The 20,884-nt window shown below is 41.8% G+C and overlaps 1 protein-coding gene across 1 annotated transcript in view; it reads left to right on the forward strand.

The window, feature by feature from the left end:
* Window positions 1-20,884, forward strand: part of LOC114653503 (collagen alpha-1(XXI) chain-like) — a 263,740-nt gene that overhangs the window by 204,358 nt on the left and 38,498 nt on the right. The gene's annotated exons all lie outside the window — the stretch shown is intronic.

Consider the following 20,884-nt stretch of genomic DNA (forward strand, 5'->3'; position numbering starts at 1 on the left):
GTGTTATTGAAATTTGATTCAAACAAACTCCACTGTCACCTGATTTTATGTTTTTGCACTTGCACTGCACTGCTAAGCAGTCCTGATCTATAATATCTGATTCAAACGGCACTACTTTTGTTATCAAACATTTATTCGTTTTGGTATTTGTTAGATTTTTAAACGGATGAATCCAAAACTGTTATTGTTGACCGACAAGTTTGCTATCTATTAAAAGGACTCAGAACCACAGGATTGCTTGTTACATGTGCCGTTTACTTCCTCCGTCTATATCCCATAATATACGCACTGTAATGAAGATATTGCTCAGTGGCAGCCATCACAATTTATTACAGAATCGTGAGGTTGGACCCACTGCCAATGTCCTGACAGAGACAAGGAGACATGAGAAGTCTTCCAGGGTAGCCAGTTTGTTTTCCACCATGTCCACACTATATGAAACCAGCAAAGGAATTACTTTCACCTGTACATGTATGCTATATTAAATAATGTGTGGTTTTCCCTGAAAGACAGGAAATGGACCTTTATAAATGATCATGCACATAAATAAAATAGTACCAAACTAATAGCAGTATATATAATGTAAATGGCAGCAATAGATAAATAGTGTACTGTATTATTATTACTTGGAAGAAATGGCAGCTTTAAATATAATATATACATAAGTACAATATTTAAAATATTAACATGTGGATTTGGAACTTAACAATCTACTCCACCCCAAATGAAATAATAACATAGGTCAAATATGGTATACATTAAAAACATTAACTAGTTGCTTTTAAACAGTATGACTTCCAGAATAGGTGGAGAGATGGTGCGCACTCTTTTTGGAATGCCCTCCTTCTTAACATACTGTATACCATTCCATAATATGCCATCAATTCCATCAGCCTTAGTAACAGATGTCTCTAGTATTGTCACATGCACAGTCTTTGACAAGCAGCCATAGTTGTTCAGTCAGGAACTGTTCAAATGATTCACCAGATATCTGTGACTTTTCATTAAATTTGTAGCACGCGAATATCGGGGTTGCTTTTGGCATTACATAAGCACCAAAAAGGTGATAATATGTTTGTAATTTCTTACTGTCGTCTTAGGATAACACCCATGTGTTGTAGATACCCCATCCTTTGTCACCAATCCACAGCAAATAAGTAGGTAGACGTTTCCTTCTCCCCTTTGTCTTGAAGTGGGCTGGTGAACACTAACTGTACGTGCTGTTTGAACTTTCACTATGAGTCTGGCAAACTGACTGAGTCACAGTTCATTCGAGGTGAAGGAACTCCGGCGACATGCATAACTGTTTAGTTTAATGATTTAGTTTTTTTTACTCTGACACCATGTTATATGTTCTGCCACTTTATTCTATTAAAGGATTCAGAACCACTGGATGGCTTGTTAATATGTGTTGTTTACTTAATTCATCTATATCCCCTAATATATTGTGAGAGAAACACTCGATTTATCAAGAAAAACACTGTTACTTTACTCCTTTTCTTAATACTAGTAGCGCTGTAAATTCAAGTAATGCATATAACCACTACAAAAAGCAATATTCAAATTAAGCCTCCACCCTTCTTCTTCTTTTGGGTTTTTATAGCAGTTTGGCAGACCAGCGTAAATAGTGCATTACCACCACCTGCTGAGCTGGAGTGGGGAGCAGAGATTCGGGAAGCTAAATAAATAAATAAATGTATATTGTCAGCACATGCGAGTAGCAGGACGTTGTATGGACCAAGCGAAGGAAATTCCACGCCAGGCCAGGGGGTGGCGGGGTGCACTAAATCTTTTCCTGTTGTCTCTGCAGACCAGCCTTGGGAAATCCAATCTGACTCAACATTGATGATGTCACTTCTGGTTCTGGCGCCCAGAAACATGTCACTTCCGGTTCTTGCCCCTAAGATGACATCAGAAGAAGGTCACTTCCAGTTCCCCTACGTCACTTCCGGGTCAATCACTTAAAACCGCCATCTTTCTAAACCTTAGTCAGTTCATGTCTTGACTCCAAACCAGTAACTTGTCTGGAAAACTTAACCCATTGCAGCCAGGGATATTATATGGGTGATTGCCCCAAACCTTTTTAAGTGTGTTGGGTCTGATCATTTTTACTATATATATATACTAGCAAAATACCCGCGCTTCGCAGCGGAGAAGTAGTGTGTTAAAGAGGTTATGAAAAGGAAAAGGAAACATTTTAAAAATAACGTAACATGATTGTCAATGGGGCGGCACGGTGGCGCAGTGGGTAGCGCTGCTGCCTCGCAGTTGGGAGATCTGGGGACCTGGGTTCGCTTCCCGGGTCCTCCCTGCGTGGAGTTTGCATGTTCTCCCCGTGTCTGCGTGGGATTCCTCCGGGCGCTCCGGTTTCCTCCCACAGTCCAAAGACATGCAGGTTAGGTGGATTGGCGATTCTAAATTGGCCCTAGTGTGTGCTTGGTGTGTGGGTGTGTTTGTGTGTGTCCTGCGGTGGGTTGGCACCCTGCCCGGGATTGGTTCCTGCCTTGTGCCCTGTGTCAGCTGGGATTGGCTCCAGCAGACCCCCGTGACCCTGTGTTCGGATTCAGCGGGTTGGAAAATGGATGGATGGATATACACACACACACATAAACATATATATAGAGTAATCCCTCCTCCATCGCAGGGGTTGCGTTCCAGAGCCACCCGCGAAATAAGAAAATCCGCGAAGTAGAAACCATATGTTTATATGGTTATTTTTATATTGTCATGCTTGGGTCACAGATTTGCACAGAAACACAGGAGGTTGTAGAGAGACAGGAACGTTATTCAAACACTGCAAACAAACATTTGTCTCTTTTTCAAAAGTTTAAACTGTGCTCCATGACAAGACAGAGATGACAGTTCCGTCTCACAATTAAAAGAATGCAAACATATCTTCCTCTTCAAAGGAGTGCTTGTCAGGAGCAGATGTCAAAGAGATAGAGAAAAGCAAACAAATCAATAGGGCTGTTTGACTTTTAAGTATGCGAAGCACCGCGGCACAAAGCTGTTGAAGGCGGCAACTCACACCCCCTCCGTCAGGAGCAGGGAGAGAGAGAGAGAGATAGAGAGACAGAGAAAAACAAACAATCGAAAATCAATACATGCCCTTCGAGCTTTTAAGTATGCGAAGCACCGTGCAGCATGTCGCTTCAAGAAGCAGCTGCACACAGAAGGTAGCAACGTGAAGATAATCTTTCAGCATTTTTAGACGAGCGTCCGTATCGTCTAGGTGTGCGAACAGCCCCCCTGCTCAATCCCCCTACGTCAGGATCAGAGAAAGTCAGCGCAAGAGAGAGAGAGAGAAAAGTACGTTGGGTAGCTTCTCAGCCATCTGCCAATAGCGTCCCTTGTATGAAATCAACTGGGCAAACCAACTGAGGAAGCATGTACCAGAAATTAAAAGACCCATTGTCCGCAGAAATCTGCGAACCAGCAAAAAATCCGCGATATATATTTAAATATGCTTACATATAAAATCCGCGATGGAGTGAAGCCGCGAAAGGCGAAGCGCGATATAGCAAGGGATTACTGTACATATACATATAGACATATCTACATATACACATATCTACATATACACATATATACATATATATATTAGGGCGGAGTGGTGGCTCTGAGGCTAAGGATCTGCGCTGGTATCCTGAAGGTTGCCGGTTCGAATCCCGTCACTGCCAAAAGAGATCCTACTCTGCTGGGCCCTTGAGCAAGACCCTTAACCTGTAATTGCTCCAGGGGCGCTGTACAATGGCTGACACTGCGCTCTAACCCCAAGGGGTATGCGAAAACTAACAAATTTCTAATACGAGAAATCGTATAAGACGAAATAAAGAACAAAAAATAAAAAAAATATATATATATATACATATATATATATATACATATACACATCCACATATATACTGTATACATATATATACACATATCAACATATATATACACATACATATACACACATACATACACACACACATACATACATACATACATACATACACACACATATATATATATATATTTACATATCTACATATATATACACATATATATATACATATCTACATATATCTAGACATACATATATACATACATACATTGACATATATATATATATATATATATATATATATATATATATATATACATATATATATATATATATATATATATATATACATATATATATATATATATACATATATATATATATATATACATATATATATATATATATATATATATATATACATATATATATATATATATATATATACATATATATATATATATATATATATATATATATATCAAAATACCCGCGCTTCGCAGCGGCGAAGTACTGCTTTAAAATTTTTATTAAGAACAAAAGTAAACCTTTTTAAACTGAGGGAAAATGAATCAATAATTATTTGTTAAGGATCTCTCTGTATACCACGTTGTCAGTTCGCCCCTCCGGTTGTAATATGACCAAGCTGTGTGCTGAGCTTACTCTTGAGCATGCAACGTACAGTTGACCATGTGAAAAGCAGTCCTGCCTCAAATCAATGTCAACCTTTTGTAGGGTCTGTCCCTGAGACTTATTAATTGTCATTGCGAAGCAGAGCCTTAGTGGAAATTGGAGGCGTTTGAATTGAAATGGGAGATCAGAGGGTATAACGGGGATGCGAGGAATAAAAACTCTCTCCCCTGAGCCACTGCCAGTAAAAATAGTTGCCTCAATGAGGTTCTTTTGCAGACACGTGACCTGAAGTCTCGTGCCGTCACAAAGTTTCAGTGGCTGTACGCAAATCCACAATCGGTTTCATATTGTTTTCGTACCTTATCAATTGTGTAATGTGTTTTTTGAACAGGTTTGATTCATCGAAGTGATCACTCCTGCTGCGTTCAGTCACTTCACGTGAGCCGCACTCATGTGTGATGTTGCGATGTCCACGGGTTTATTTAATGTTAGCTAAGACCCGGCAGTTAAAAGTTTCTCGCTACAGCAATTTTAACTCTGTTACAAAGTGATCCAAACTGTCGTTTATACCTTGTGTCTTCTCATTAAACTTGTATCTCGCGAATATGGCATTGCAAACGGCAGCGGGTCAGTTCACGTGCTTACGTGGGAGGTGTGATGACGCGATATATTTTGATATACGTATATCAAAATACCTGTGCTTCGCAGCGGCGAAGTACTGCTTTAAAATTTTTATTAAGAAGAAAAGTAAACCTTTTTAAACTGAGGGAAAATGAATCAATAATTATTTGTTAAGGATCTCTTTGTATACCACGTTGTCAGTTCGCCCCTCCGGTTGTAATATGACCAAGCTGTGTGCTGAGCTTACTCTTGAGCATGAAATCTAACGTGGTTTGTGCCCTTCAGAATGAAAACAGTTTGCATTTACCTTTTTAATAAAAGGCGAGCTTTTAAGCCTGAGAAATCACCCCGTAAATGCACACATTTAATTGCACATGTGTTAATATGTATGCTTACACAGTATTAAAACACACTCAACAATTAACGTCATTTACCTTCGTTCCCGCGTTTGACTCATGCTGTAAATCTCTTCCTTGTTTTCAGTTCACGTGATTACGTAGGAGGCGTGATGATGCGATACGTGACTCCGCCTCCTCCATTAGAGTATATGGACAAAAAACAGGTTCCAGTTATGACCAACCCTGAGAGGGCACTCCACCCTTTTCCGGCTGAGGACCATGGTCTCGGATTTGGAGGTGCTGATTCTCATCCCAGCCGCTTCACACTCGGCTGCGAACCGATCCAGAGAGAGCTGAAGATCACGGCCTGATGAAGCAAACAGGACAACATCATCTGCAAAAAGCAGTGACCCAATCCTGAGCCCACCAAACCGGACCCCCTCAACGCCCTGGCTGCGCCTAGAAATTCTGTCCATAAAAGTTATGAACAGAATTGGTGACAAAGGGCAGCCCTGGCGGAGTCCAACTCTCACTGGAAATAGGTTCGACTTACTGCCGGCAATGCGGACCAAGCTCTGGCACCGATCGTACAGGGACCGAACAGCCCTTATCAGGGGGGCCGGTACCCCATACTCTCGGAGTACCCCCCACAGGATTCCCCGAGGGACACGGTCGAATGCCTTTTCCAAGTCCACAAAACACATGTAGACTGGTTGGGCAAACTCCCATGCACCCTCCAGGACCCTGCTAAGGGTATAGAGCTGGTCCACTGTTCCGCGACCAGGACGAAAACCACACTGTTCCTCCTGGATCCGAGGCTCGACTATCCGACGGACCCTCCTCTCCAGGACCCCTGAATAGACTTTTCCAGGGAGGCTAAAGAGTGTGATCCCTCTGTAGTTGGAACACACCCTCCGATCCCCCTTCTTAAAGAGGGGGACCACCACCCCGGTCTGCCAATCCAGAGGCACTGTCCCTGATGTCCATGCGATGTTGCAGAGGCGTGTCAGCCAAGACAGTCCTACAACATCCAGAGCCTTGAGGAACTCCGGGCGTATCTCATCCACCCCCGGGGCCCTGCCACCAAGGAGTTTTTTGACCACCTCGGTGACCTCAGTCCCAGAGATGGGGGAGCCCACCTCTGAGTCCCCAGGCTCTGCTTCCTCATTGGAAGGCATGTTAATGGGATTGAGGAGGTCTTCGAAGTACTCCCCCCACCGACCCACAATGTCCCGAGTCGAGGTCAGCAGCGCACCATCCCCACCATATACAGTGTTGACACTGCACTGCTTCCCCTTCCTGAGACGCCGGATGGTGGACCAGAATCTCCTCGAAGCCGTCCGAAAGTCGTTCTCCATGGCCTCCCCAAACTCCTCCCACGCCCGAGTTTTTGCCTCAGCAACCACCAAAGCCGCATTCCGCTTGGCCTGCCGGTACCTATCAGCTGCCTCCAGGGTCCCACAGGACAAAAGGGTCCTGTAGGACTCCTTCTTCAGCTTGACGGCATCCTTCACCGCCAGTGTCCACCAACGGGTTTGGGGATTGCCACCACGACAGGCACCGACCACCTTACGGCCACAGCTCCGGTCAGCTGCCTCAACAATAGAGGCACGGAACATGGCCCATTCGGACTCAATGTCCCCCACCTCCCTTGGGATGTGGTCGAAGTTCTGCCGGAGGTGGGAGTTGAAGCTACTTCTGACAGGGGGCTCTGCCAGACGTTCCCAGCAGACCCTCACAACACGTTTGGGCCTACCACGCCTGACCGGCATCCTCCCCCACCATCGAAGCCAACTCACCACCAGGTGGTGATCAGTTGATAGCTCCGCCCCTCTCATCACCCGAGTGTCCAAGACATGTGGCCGCAAGTCCGACGACACGACCACAAAGTCGATCATCGAACTGAGGCCTAGGGTGTCCTGGTGCCAAGTGCACATATGAACACCCCTATGCTTGAACATGGTGTTCGTTATGGACAATCCGTGACGAGCACAGAAGTCCAATAACAAAACACCGCTCGGGTTCAGATCGGGGGGGCCATTCCTCCCAATCACGCCCTTCCAGGTCTCACTGTCATTGCCCACGTGAGCATTGAAGTCTCCCAGCAGAACGAGGGAGTCTCCAGAAGGTATGCCCTCTAGCACCCCGTCTTGGGACTCCAAAAAGGGTGGGTACTCCGAACTGCTGTTCGGTGCATACGCACAAACAACAGTTAGGACCCGTCCCCACACCCGAAGGCGAAGGGAGGCTACCCTCTCGTCCACCGGGGTAAACCCCAATGTACAGGCTCCAAGTTGGGGGGCAATAAGTATACCCACACCCGCTCGGCGCCTCTCACCGGGGGCAACTCCAGAGTGGTACAGAGTCCAGCCCCTCTCAAGGAGATTGGTTCCAGAGTCCAAGCTGCGCGTCGAGGTGAGTCCGACTATATCTAGCCGGAACCTCTCAACTTCGCGCACTAGCTGAGGCTCCTTCCCCTTCAGAGAGGTGACATTCCACGTCCCAAGAGCCAGCTTCTGTAGCCGAGGATCGGACCGCCAAGGTCCCCGCCTTCAGCCACCAACCAACTCACACTGCACCCGACCTCCTTGGCCCCTCCCATAGGTGGTGAGCCCATGGGAAGAAATGAAACCTGCCTAACTTTTGTAAGTAAGCTGTAAGGAATGAGCCTGCCAAATTTCAGCCTTCTACCTACATGGGAAGTTGGAGAATTAGTGATGAGTGAGTGAGTGAGTCAGTCAGTCAGTGAGGGCTTTGCCTTTTATTAGTATAGACTAGCAAAATACCCGCGCTTCGCAGCGGAGAAGTAGTGTGTTAAAGAGGTTATGAAAAAGAAAAGGAAACATTTTAAAAATAATGTAACATGATTGTCAATGTAATTGTGTTGTCATTGTTATAAGTGTTGCTATACACACACACACACATAAACATATATATACATATATACATATCTACATATACACATATCTACATATATATATACATATACACATCCACATATATATATATCAACATATATATATATACACACATACATACACACATATGTACATATACACATACATAGATACATATACATATATACATATACACATACATAGATACAGATACACACACATACATATATATACACACATACATACATAGATACACACACACACACACATATATATATATATATATACATATATATATATATATATATATATATACATACACACAGACACATGTATATACATATATATTTACATATCTACATATATACACATATCTACATATATATATATATATACACATCTACATATATATACACATATATATACATATCTACATATATATTTAGACATACATACAAAAATACATTGACAGATAGATATATATATATATATATACATATCTACATATATATATATATGTAATTGTGTTGTCACTGTTATGAGTGTTGGTGTCATATATATATACATATATATATATATAATATACACACACACACATAAACATATATATACATATATGTACATATACACATATATACATATATATATATATATACATATACACATCTACATATATATACAAATATATATATATATATATATACACACATATCACACATATATATATATACACATACATATACACACATATACATATATACATATACATATACATACATACACATACATATATATACACACATACATACGTACATACACACACACACATATATATATATATATATATTTACATATCTACATATATATACACATATATATATACATATCTACATATATATACAAATATATATATATATACATATGTACACATATATACACGTATATCTAGACATACATATATACATACATACATTGACACATATATATATATATATATATATATATATATATATATATATATATATATATATATATATATATATATATATATATCAAATGAATGTGAACCTTTTGTAGGGTCTGTCCCTGAGACTTATTAATTGTCATTGCGAAGCAGAGCCTTAGTGGAAATTGGAGGCGTTTGAATTGAAATGGGAGATCAGAGGGTATAACGGGGATGCGAGGAATAAAAACCCTCTCCCCTGAGCCACCGCCAGTAAAAATAGTTGCCTGAATGAGGTTCTTTTGCAGACACGTGACCTGAAGTCTCGTGCCGTCACAAAGTTTCAGTGGCTGTACGCAAATCCACAATCGGTTTCATTTTGTTTTCTTACGTTAGCAATTAGGTAATGTGTTTTTTGAACAGGTTTGATTATTGAAGTGATCACTCCTGCTGCGTTCAGTCAGTTCATGTGAGCCGCTCTCTTGTGTGATGTTGCGATGTCCACGGGTTTATTTAATGTTAGCTAAGACCCGGCAGTTAAAAGTTTCTCGCTACAGCAATTTTAACTCAGTCACAAAGTGATCCAAACTGTCGTTTAAACCTCGTGTCTTCTCATTAAACTTATATCTCGCGAATATGGCATTGCAAACGGCAGCGGGTCAGTTCACGTGCTTACATGGGAGGCGTGATGACGCGATATATTTTGATATATATCAAAATACCCGCGCTTGGCAGCGGCGAAGTACTGCTTTAAAATTTTTATTAAGAAGAAAAGTAAACCTTTTTAAACTGAGGGAAAATGAATCAATAATTATTTCTTAAGGATCTCTTTGTATACCATGTTGTCAGTTCGCCCTTCCAGTTCTAATATGACCAAGATGTGTGCTGAGCTTACTCTTGAGCATGAAATCTAACGTGGTTTGTGCCCTTCAGAATGAAAACAGTTTGCATTCACCTTTTTAATAAAAGGCGAGCTTTTAAGCCTGAGAAATCACCCTGTAAATGCACACGTTTAATTGCACGTGTTAATATCTATGCTTACACAGTATTAAAAGACACTCAACAACGGAGACTTATTAATTGTCATTGCTAAGCAGAGCCTTAGTGTAAATTGGAGGCGTTTGAATTGAAATTGGAGATCAGAGGGTATAACGGGGATGCGAGGAATAAAAACTCTCTCCCCCGAGCCACCGCCAGTAAAAATAGTTGCCTGAATGAGGTTCTTTTGCAGACACGTGACCTGAAGTCTCGTGCCGTCACAAAGTTTCAGTGACTGTACGGAAATCCACAATCGGTTTCATATTGTGAATTTCCCATTGGGATTAATAAAGTATCTATCTATCTATTGTTTTTGTACCTTATCAATTGTGAAATGTGTTTTTTGAATAGGTTTGATTCATTGAAGTGATCACTCCTGCTGCGTTCAGTCAGTTCACGTGAGCCGCTGTCTTGTGTGATGTTGCGATGTCCACGGGTTTATTTAATGTTAGCTAAGATCTGGCAGTTAAAAGTTTCTGGCCACAGCAATTTTAACTCTGTCACAAAGTGATCCAAACTGTCGTTTATACCTCGTGTCTTGTCATTAAACTTGTATCTCGCGAATATGGCATTGCAAACGGCAGCGGGTCAGTTCACGTGCTTACATGGGAGGCGTGATGACGCGATATATTTTGATACATATCAAAATACCCGCGCTTCGCAGCGGCGAAGTACCGCTTTAAAATTTTTATTAAGAAGAAAAGTAAACCTTTTTAAACTGAGGGAAAATGAATCAATAATTATTTCTTAAGGATCTCTTTGTATATCATATTGTCAGTTCACCCTTCCGGCTGTAATATGACCAAGCTGTGTGCTGAGCTTACTCTTCAGCATGAAATCTTAACGTGGTTTGTGCCCTTCAGAATAAAAACAGCATTTACCTTTTTAATAAAAGGCGAGCTTTTAAGCCTGAGAAATCACCCCGTAAATGCACACGTTTAATTGCACATCTGTTAATATGTATGCTTACACAGTATTAAAAGACACTCAACAATTAACGTCATTTACCTTCGTTCCCGCATTTGACTCGTGCTGTAAATCTCTTCCTTGTTTTCACTTCACGTGATTACGTAGGAGGCGTAATACGTGATGACGTGATACGTGACTCCATTAGACTATATGGACAAAAAACAGGTTCCAGTTATGACCATTACGCGTAGAATTTCGAAATGAAACCTGCCTAACTTTTGTAAGTAAGCTGTAAGGAATGAGCCTGCCAAATTTCAGCCTTCTACCTACACGGGAAGTTGGAGAATTAGTGATGAGTGAATCAGTCAGTCAGTCAGTCAGTCAGTGAGTCAGTGAGGGCTTTGCCTTTTATTAGTATAGATAAATTTATATATATCAAAAAGTGCCACAATTCTTAAAAGTTCAAATACACATTTTGAGGTACTAAATTGCCAACACTGTCCAACACTTTCCATTGAAATAACCTCCTGCCCCACAGCTTTCAGTTTTTCAAAAAGATGCAGTCTTTGCTCCTTATAAGCAGTGCACTCCATTAATGTATGCTTTACTGTTTCAGGAAAAAAACATCTTCTGACATCCCTGTTTCATGCTTATTAAGATAGTGAATAATTTAATTCTGTTTGTCCAAAACATAATCTTGTGATTATGACTATCTTCCTCCTATTTCTACCACCTACTATGCTCTTCTCCACCACTTAGTCCCGATACTGGGATGCATACACCAGGCAGCATGGGTTAGTGATGGTAGGCAAAATCAAACCCCCCTTTTAACAAACTTTTTAACAAAATTAGACACAACTGCTTGAAACCAAACATGAAAAAAATCATAATTAGCAGTCTAATTTTAGGTGCAACACCACAGAGCCTCTTGGGACATCAGCAACATCTGTTGCTATAATATATACAATCCCATAATATGCAGTTCATCCAGGGTTTATATATTTCCAAAATCACAGTTTTTTCACGCAACCAAAAAAAAAAGTTAAGGAACTAAAGAATACAAAAATATAACACTTTAATCTAAACATAAGTGTATGTAAGTAAGTACATATTGTGATAATAATTGACACCAGACATCATAAAGGTTTGGGGCAGCCACCTGTATAATATTCCTGGCTGCAAAAGGTTTAGATAAGAACAGAATTGTTCAAAAAACAGAACTGATTAACTAGAAGCAAGATTGTGGCTTTAAAGGCCAATAGAGGAAGTGATGTCATCAAAGGGACTGGAACAGGAAGTGATGTTGTTGTGAACGGAAGTGACATCATCAACGACCCCTTAACCAGTAAGCGATGTCATCGGAAACCGAAAGTGACACCATCCAGGGTGCCAGAAGTGACGTCATCAAAGGCGCCAGAACCTGCTGGGATTTCCCGGAAAGTGTCTGCAAGGAACTGAGAAAGACAGTCAGTGCACCCCGCTGCCCCCTGGTCTGATGTGTATTACAGTTACTCAAGCCCTTTAGCTGCCTCTTACTTGCACGTGTGTGACAAGGCCCCCCCTCAATCCAGACCCATCGGGTCAGGCGTCCTGCACCGAGAGGTCGTGGGCTCAAGAGAGAGCATCGGTGTTGGCATGGAGAGAGCCCTTACGATGAACAAGCAAAAACTTGTAGGGTTGAAGGTCAAGAAACCACCTAGTGACCCTCGGATTCGACTCCTTGTGTAGGGCCATCCACTGTAGGGGCGCGTAGTCCGTCACAAGAGTGAATTCCCAACCCAAGAGGTAGTACCTCAACTGCGTAATCGCCCATTTAATCGCCAGGGCTTCCCTTTACACCGCTGCATACCTGGTCTCCCGATACAGCAGTTTCTGGCTCAGGAAAATGACAGGGTTTTCAACACCATCGATGCTATGCCTCAGCACGGCACCCAGGCTTGTGTCTGAAGCGTCCGTCTGGAGAATGAAAGGAAGAGAAAAATTAGGTGCTTTCAAAAGTGGTGCTGAAATAAGGGCCTGCTTCAAGTCACAGAAGGCAGCGTCAGTCTTATCAGTCCATACCACATTGTTGGAAGCCCTCTTCTTTGTCAAATCTGTCAAGGGCGCCACTCTCTCCGAAAACTGAGGTACGAACCAGCGGTACTACCCGGCCAATCCGAAAAATGCTTGGACTTACTGCTTCGTTTGCGGATGGGACCATTTCAAAAGGGCTTCTACCTTTGAACACTGTTGTTTAACGGTACTCCGACCCACCAGGTAGCCTAAATATTTAGCCTCTTTCAATCCAAAGAAACACTTCTTAGGATTGATTTGAAGCCTGGCTTCTCCCAGCATCCGCAGTAATGCTTTCACCTGCTGCATTTGTACCTTCCATGTGGCAGAATAGATAACAACGTCATCTAGGTATGCAGCATTATACGCATTATGGGGACTGACCACTTTGTCCACGAGACGTTGGAAAGTCGCAGAAGCCCCATGTAACCCGAACAGAAGGACACGTTACTGCCAGTGTCCGCTAGGGGTGCTAAACACAGTGAGTCCATTAAAGGAATCTGCCAGTACCCCTTCATCACGTCAAGTGTGGTCAAAAATTTTACCTGACCAAGCCTTTCGAGGAGGTTGTCCACGTGAGGCATTGGATAAGCATCAAATTGGGAGACCTGGTTAAGCCGATGGAAGTCACTGCAAACCCTCCAACTGCCTTCAGGCTTACTAACCAAGACGATTGGGCTGTACCAGGGACTATAACTCTCCTCTATCACTCCTAGTTCCAGCATACACTTGATTTCCAGCTCCACTTCTGCTTTCTTTGCCTCGGGAAGTCTATAGGGGCGTTCTCGAACAATAACCCCCAGTTCAGTCACTATGTTGTGTGCAATCAGAAAGGTCCTTCCGGGTTTTTCTCTCGCCACCTCTGGGATTGACAGGATAGCTGATTCCAGCTCACGCCTCTAGAAGTTAATTCCTCATCAAAATTAAGGATGTCTGTCTGAGCAAAGAATGAGCGGAGGAAGGATCAAGATCCCTTTCTTTCCACGGCTTCAGCAAGTTCACGTGATAAATCCACTAACTCAGTCGACGATTGGGTTGTTTCATCAAATAGTCGACCAGCCCTTTCCTCTCCTTACTTTCATAAGGGCCTTGCCAATGAGTGAGTAATTTAGAATGGGAGGTGGGAACCAATACCATGACACAGTCCCCTGGATGGAATTCCCGAAGCACCGTGCCATGGCTGTAATAGCGGGCCTGTGCTGCTTGTGCCTCTTCCATGTGACTTTTTAGTATAGGTCAGATTTTTTTTTAGGTAGGTCAGATCTGTCGTGTAACTGCACGATATATTCCAAAATATTTGTAGAGGGAAGAGCCTCTCCTTCCCAGCCTTCTTTCAAAATATGCAATATACCCCCGGGGTTGTCGTTCGTATAATAATTCAAAAAGCAAGAACCCTGTAGAGGCTTGAGGAACTTCCTAATAGGCAAAGAGAACGAGGGAGAGGAGATGATCCCAATTCTTCCTGTCCCCACTGACCACCTTGTGAAGCATCTGCTTGTGAGTCTGATTAAACCTTTCTACTAAACTGTCGGTTTGAGGATGATACACGAGGGAGAGGAGATGATCCCAATTCTGGTAGTACTGCTGCTTTGCAGTAAGGAGACTGTGGAAGATTGTGGGTTCCTCCCTGTGTGGATAGCGCTTTGAGTACTGAGAAAAGTGCTATATAAAATGTAATGAATTATTATTATTATTATTACACCGCAGTCTTTAAGTGCTTTATTTTCAGTAATTTGGTCATTTCCCTGAACGTCTCTGAGGTAAAAAGCATCTCTTGGTCTGTCAGGACTTCTTTAGGGATGCTACTCACGCAAAGACCCCTACTAGCTCCTGTGCGATTGCCTTAGATGTAGCTGAGCATAAAAAAAACAGCTTCCAGGTATCAGGTCGCATAATTCTTGAGGACTAATATATATTTGTGTCCTTGGGCTGAGGGCTCTAAGGGTCCTACTATATCGACCCTGATTCTTTCAAAGGGGATGTCAATCAAGGGAAGGGGAACGAGAGAAGCACGGTCCCTTACTAGGAATTTGCCGTAATTGACATTCCGGACAAGAAGTGCAAAAATGGTGAACCTCCTTGTTAATTCCCAGCCAATAAAATCAGAGCTTGATCCACTTTAAAGTTTTCTCTGTGCCTAAATGGCCCCCCAGGAGGTGGGCATGTGCTAACTCATAAACCTGCCGCCAGTAGGTTTGTGGAATTAACAACAGTTTCCAGATTTCCCCTCATGCTCCGCGACCCGATATAATAGATCATTTTCTATTACAAAGTGAGGTCCCTGTGGCATGGGCTGTTGAGTGCGTTGGCCATTGACAAGAAACACTGCATTTTTTACAAATTTCAGGGAGTCATCATTCCACTGCTCCCTCTTGAAAGAAGCCGGTGTTTCTCTAAATTGAAAGTGTATTTCGGAGAGAGGGTCCGGTCTAACCTCAAGGGGTGGGGATTCCTCCTGGCTCACTGAGGCATGGGTTGATGACGTATCCGTTTGCTACAGCCCAGGAGTTTCCCCGTCCTCCTCTTGGGCCACCGTACCTCCCGCAGCCGGCTGACTGCATGGCGTGGAGACAACTTGAGGCGGGTTATCCTCGTCTATAACTAGGCCTAAGCTTTGATTGGGAGTAGTCAGTAGTCTACCACTTTTATTATCAGATCAGTCCCGCCCCAGAATCACTGGAAAAGGTGGATTGGGGAGGACTGCCACGGGAAATTTTTTAGCGATCCTCCCTGACTAATGAAACCTAGGGTGGTGTCGTATTTACAGACTTCTCCATGTTTGCACTTAATACTAGTCTTTACTTTAATCCATTGTCATGGTAAGACACATCGGCAATCAACAATGGAAATGTTACTGCCGGAGTCAAACACTGCTTCAAGTTTGTAACCATTAATGACTACAGCTTCTGTATTTGATACCATCAGGGGGTTGGTAAGGGCACATAAACTGTCTCCCCACTTTCACCTGTATCACCTGTATCCCACCTCGCTCCCGGGCAGGTTGCATGCCAAGCGACCCGGGGACTTCGGAACAGGCACCGGTTTATGTGGAAGAGACTTATTTTGTAGGACGTAATCTCTAGGAAATCCACTAGAGGGCCGTTATGCTCTCCCAGATTTCGAGGCATGGTTAGGTTTTTTCACGAGCCGTACAAGCTCCTCTATGGTATGGAAGTCTCTCCAGACTGGATGGGCAAAGTTCTTGGGGGAAAAAAAAAAAAAACAGGCTACCTGCTGCACTATTTGGCAGGTGGTTAGTTCGAACGGCTGTAGCCATAATGCCACCTGTTCCCAGAGGCCATAGCCTGCCCCTGGATCGATCCCTCCGGATCAAATTCCCAATTTTTTGGTCTCCTTGCCCGCTGGTCTGGGGACAGCCCATATTTAGCTGGGACCTCAGTCCCAATGGGTGGCTCAGCTCTCTCCTCTGAGAGAACATAGTAAGCCCTTTTCGTTTCATCCCCAGAGACCAGCCTACGTCTGTGTGTGTCCTCCACACTCTCCTTTTGGTAAGATACAAGCCCAGGTTTGTATTTTGGGAGCGGAGCCTGTACTGAGTCTTTCCTGACCACCGGACGAACCCTCCACCCAGAAACTCGGCTCCGGTACTTTCCTACTTGGTTTGATTTCCGGTCCTATCCCGGTTTCTTCTGGGATGTCGTCCTGCCGGCTACGCCTCTGTGAGAATACCACATCATAAAGGTTTGAGGCAGCCACCCGTATAATATCTGTGGCTGCAAAAGGTTTAGATAAGAACAGAGTTGCTCACAAGACTGAGTTCAAAACAGAACTGATTAACTAGAAGCAACATGGCGGCTTTAAAGGCCCGTAGAGGAAGTGACATCATCAAATGGGCCAGAAAAGGAAGTGATGTTGCCAGGACCGGAAGTGACCTCATCAACGGGTTCAGAAGCGGAAGTGATGTCATTGGGACCGGAACCTGGCAGGATTTCCCGAAAAGGGTCTGCAAGGAACTGAGAAAGACAGTCAGCGCACCCTGTAGCCCCCGGTCTGATGTGGTATTACAATTATTCAAGCCCTTTAGCTGCCTCCTACTCGCTTGTCTGTGACAATATGTAGAAGAGAACATATATAAAACAGTCACAGAATAATCATAATAGTGCACTTTGAATGATCATTCTCAGCAAACGTATGACAACATGACATATACACATGATTCAAACACTCGGATTCAGCCGATAGTTACCCATTTTATTCATAAAAAGTGGTGGTATTCCAGGCTGTCTACAAAAACCTTGGGAGCCTCAATATAACAATTAAATTAATATTTTTTTTTTCTACATACAATTTTTGTTCAATTGGGATTTTCAGAGGCAATATGGGACTCAGGATTTGTCTGTTGAATTTGAGACAGCCCCGCTCAACTCTGATATGCTACAAGTTATTATTGAATTAGTTGACAAATCTAAAAAATAATCTCTAGACCAATTGTTTACAAAATAGTTATAGGTGTACCCCTAATAACTTGGTACCATACTGAGACCCAAGAAGAAGATTATTATCAAAATAATATTGGAGCCATAAATTGACAAATAACAATGTCCATATAATGACATAAAAGTAAATGATTGTTTCCTTTCAAGCAAATTTCTCACATGAATATTACTAAAAGAGAAAAGTTGGAAATAAACATTATTAAAACAATATTCCATCTATCTATTTTCCATACTTGCTTAACCTGAACAGGGTCCCTGAAATGGGCACAAGGCAGGGACAACACCTGAATGGAGTGCTAGTCCACTGCATACATACACTGTACAGCAGAGATAATTTACATAGCCAGTCCAACTAACCTGCATGTGTTTGGACTGTAGGAGGAAATCGGAACACTAGGAGGAAACAAACACATGCAAACTCTACACAAGGGAGCACCAGGGGCTTGAGGCGAAAATAATTATTGTCATTCAAAACAAAAATAGATTCCTATGATATATCACTGCCGGTGGAAATGCTTAGTATAAGACTTTGTAAGGCTGTGAGAAAGAAATTCCTGCGGTGCAGGAATTTTCGAAAGGAGAGTATGAAAGTACTCAACTTAGTTACTTGGCATATGACACCAGATAGGTAATGAAGTAGCTGACAAAATAACCAGTGCAGCTTATTTATATTTTTTAAATAACATTTTTCACATGAGCTCCACTTTAACAATACATTCTTGAAATATTTTAACATACTCCAGTTTCCATGTAACAGTTTAAACAACTGATAAAAAAAGAGAAGCTAAATTATTTCTAGAAATGTCTATACTATTTGCATTTTCTACAGGTGACTAAATAAATCTTGCTGAATAATTAAATATATAGTCTCACTGGAAATCATATGCTCTGCCAACTTACAACTACTACTTGTCTCACCATTTTGATATTTTCTGGTGTTTTTCATAGTTCTCAGTGGTCTAACAAACACATCTTTCATACTACCAGTAGATGGACATTAATCTTTGCACCTTGCAGATTTACATTGTGTACTTTATGGCCACTGAAACTGCATTCAGTGTACAGCACTGTTACAACAATAAATATTCTCCTACCCAATTCACTCACCCTTGATAACACCCTGAAAATGATCACATCCTTGTCCTGCTCTTTTTGTTTTCATTTCAGTATTTGAATCTAGTGTTGCAGTCTCTTCACCTCACAAGCATGTCTGTGTCATTTCCTCCTCTCTTCCCATTTTACATACATGTACGTGTCTTTGCTGTTAGCTGTCTCAATTTGATTGTTTAATAGGTTGTGAGACAGGAGGTGGGGAATGCTTGTTATATTTTTTGGAACACAGAAACAAAATCTCTCTGTGATGTGTAAGCTAAATAGGAGGCAAATCACTTGACACAGAATTTGCACTTGGATGAACTTGGCTAAATTTAGTACACAATCATGTGGTGACTCATGACAGGCGTTCATAGTTTAAGAAACATTGGTGTAGCTAATAGCAAAGTCAGTAACTGAGTTGTAAAACTTGATTAAGAATAATAAGTACTGTCAAAGAGGTATATAAGTTAATAACATGGTTATGCTTAAGATTGATTTAATAAAGAACAGTAGGAGAGACCTAAACCCCGCATTTAAAATTCACTCTGTCTCACTACTATATATGTAGTAAAAGATGTATGGAGAAAGGTAAAAATGTCAGGTGAGGCCTTGACTAAAAGTAACATCTGTATCTTTAGTCCAATAAATGGATCAGACTATTGTATTAAATATTAGCAGTACCCCATGGTTCCACCCGTGTAGTAGTGAAACAGGACAAACTTAAAAAAAAAAAAAATAATTAAACAAACAGGTATTGCTAGCTAAGCACAGGCAATGTACGCTCCAAAATGTGAGAGGTAAACCAATTCGAACAGAGGCTGGCGTGTGAGTGAGAAGGGCCCCTCCTGGCTCCCCACTCCTGACGTCACGCTTCCCCCTCCCCTCAGCCCACAGTCTCTGTCTCAAAATCAGAGAGAATAAATCCCTCCTACAAGCAAACTATGATACTTAGCGCAATGACAATAGTAGTAAAATCAACTGGAATGTTCAAGCAAATTACAGAAAAAAAACAGATCTAAATCCGTTAAGTAGTTCTCTCGTGAAAAACGGACAGACAGACTTTGGACATATATATATATATATATATATATATATATATATATATATATATATATATATATATATATATATATATATATATATATACATACGAGGGGGGACCCAAAAATAACCGGAATTTTGTTGTTGTTAGGTTGGTACTTGTAGTACGCGGTTGGGCTGCTAGGGCGATCTAGTTACACTCCTCACGAGTCAGGCTGCCAAGTGCCATCAGTCTGGAAGGTTGTGCTTGTGTTCAGTGAATTTTTTTGTAAAAGTAGTTTTGTGCAAGCGTCGTTTTTTTACGATGGCCGATTATCGTGAGCAACGCGCGGCACTGAAATTTTGTTTTCTTCTTGAAAAAAGTGTTGCAGAAACTATTGTTATTGAAACGGTATGACAACCCTGAACCACCCACCCTACTCACCGGATTTAGCTCCGTGTGATTTCTTTTTGTTCCCTCGGATGAAAAAAGACTTGAAAGGAAGGCGTTTTGCTGACGTCGAAGAGGTAAAACAAGAAACGACCAGAGCATTAATGGGCATTACTTCAGACGAATTTAAATAATGTTTCGAACAATGGAACAAATGGTTAGATAAGTGTATTTCCACCAATGGAGAGTACTTTGAAGGAGACTAATTGTAGTTTGTACAGAAAATTAAACACGTTTTAAAAATATTTTCGGTTATTTTTGGGTCCACCCTCGTGTATATATATATATATATATATATATATATATATACACACACAGTATATACAGTATATACAGAGAGAGAGAGAGATAAGCAGAATACAAAGATCCCTCTTAATCATGAAACTTCAGGTATATGAAGAAGGTACTTTATTAAACTTTTTCATCTTCTAAACAACAATGAAGTATAATAATATAGTCTGACTTAATCTTCAAATGCATGCCACTAGCACGAACACTGAATCGCCTTCACAGTAATTTGACGTACAGTTTACTGCAGCCTGTGGAGCAGAGCGCTCTGGGGCTGAATGTTTGTGCCGCACAATCACAGTCCTAATGATTC

This window comes from Erpetoichthys calabaricus, chromosome 6, assembly GCF_900747795.2.
Source record: "Erpetoichthys calabaricus chromosome 6, fErpCal1.3, whole genome shotgun sequence".
In the NCBI taxonomy this organism is placed as follows: domain Eukaryota; kingdom Metazoa; phylum Chordata; class Cladistia; order Polypteriformes; family Polypteridae; genus Erpetoichthys; species Erpetoichthys calabaricus.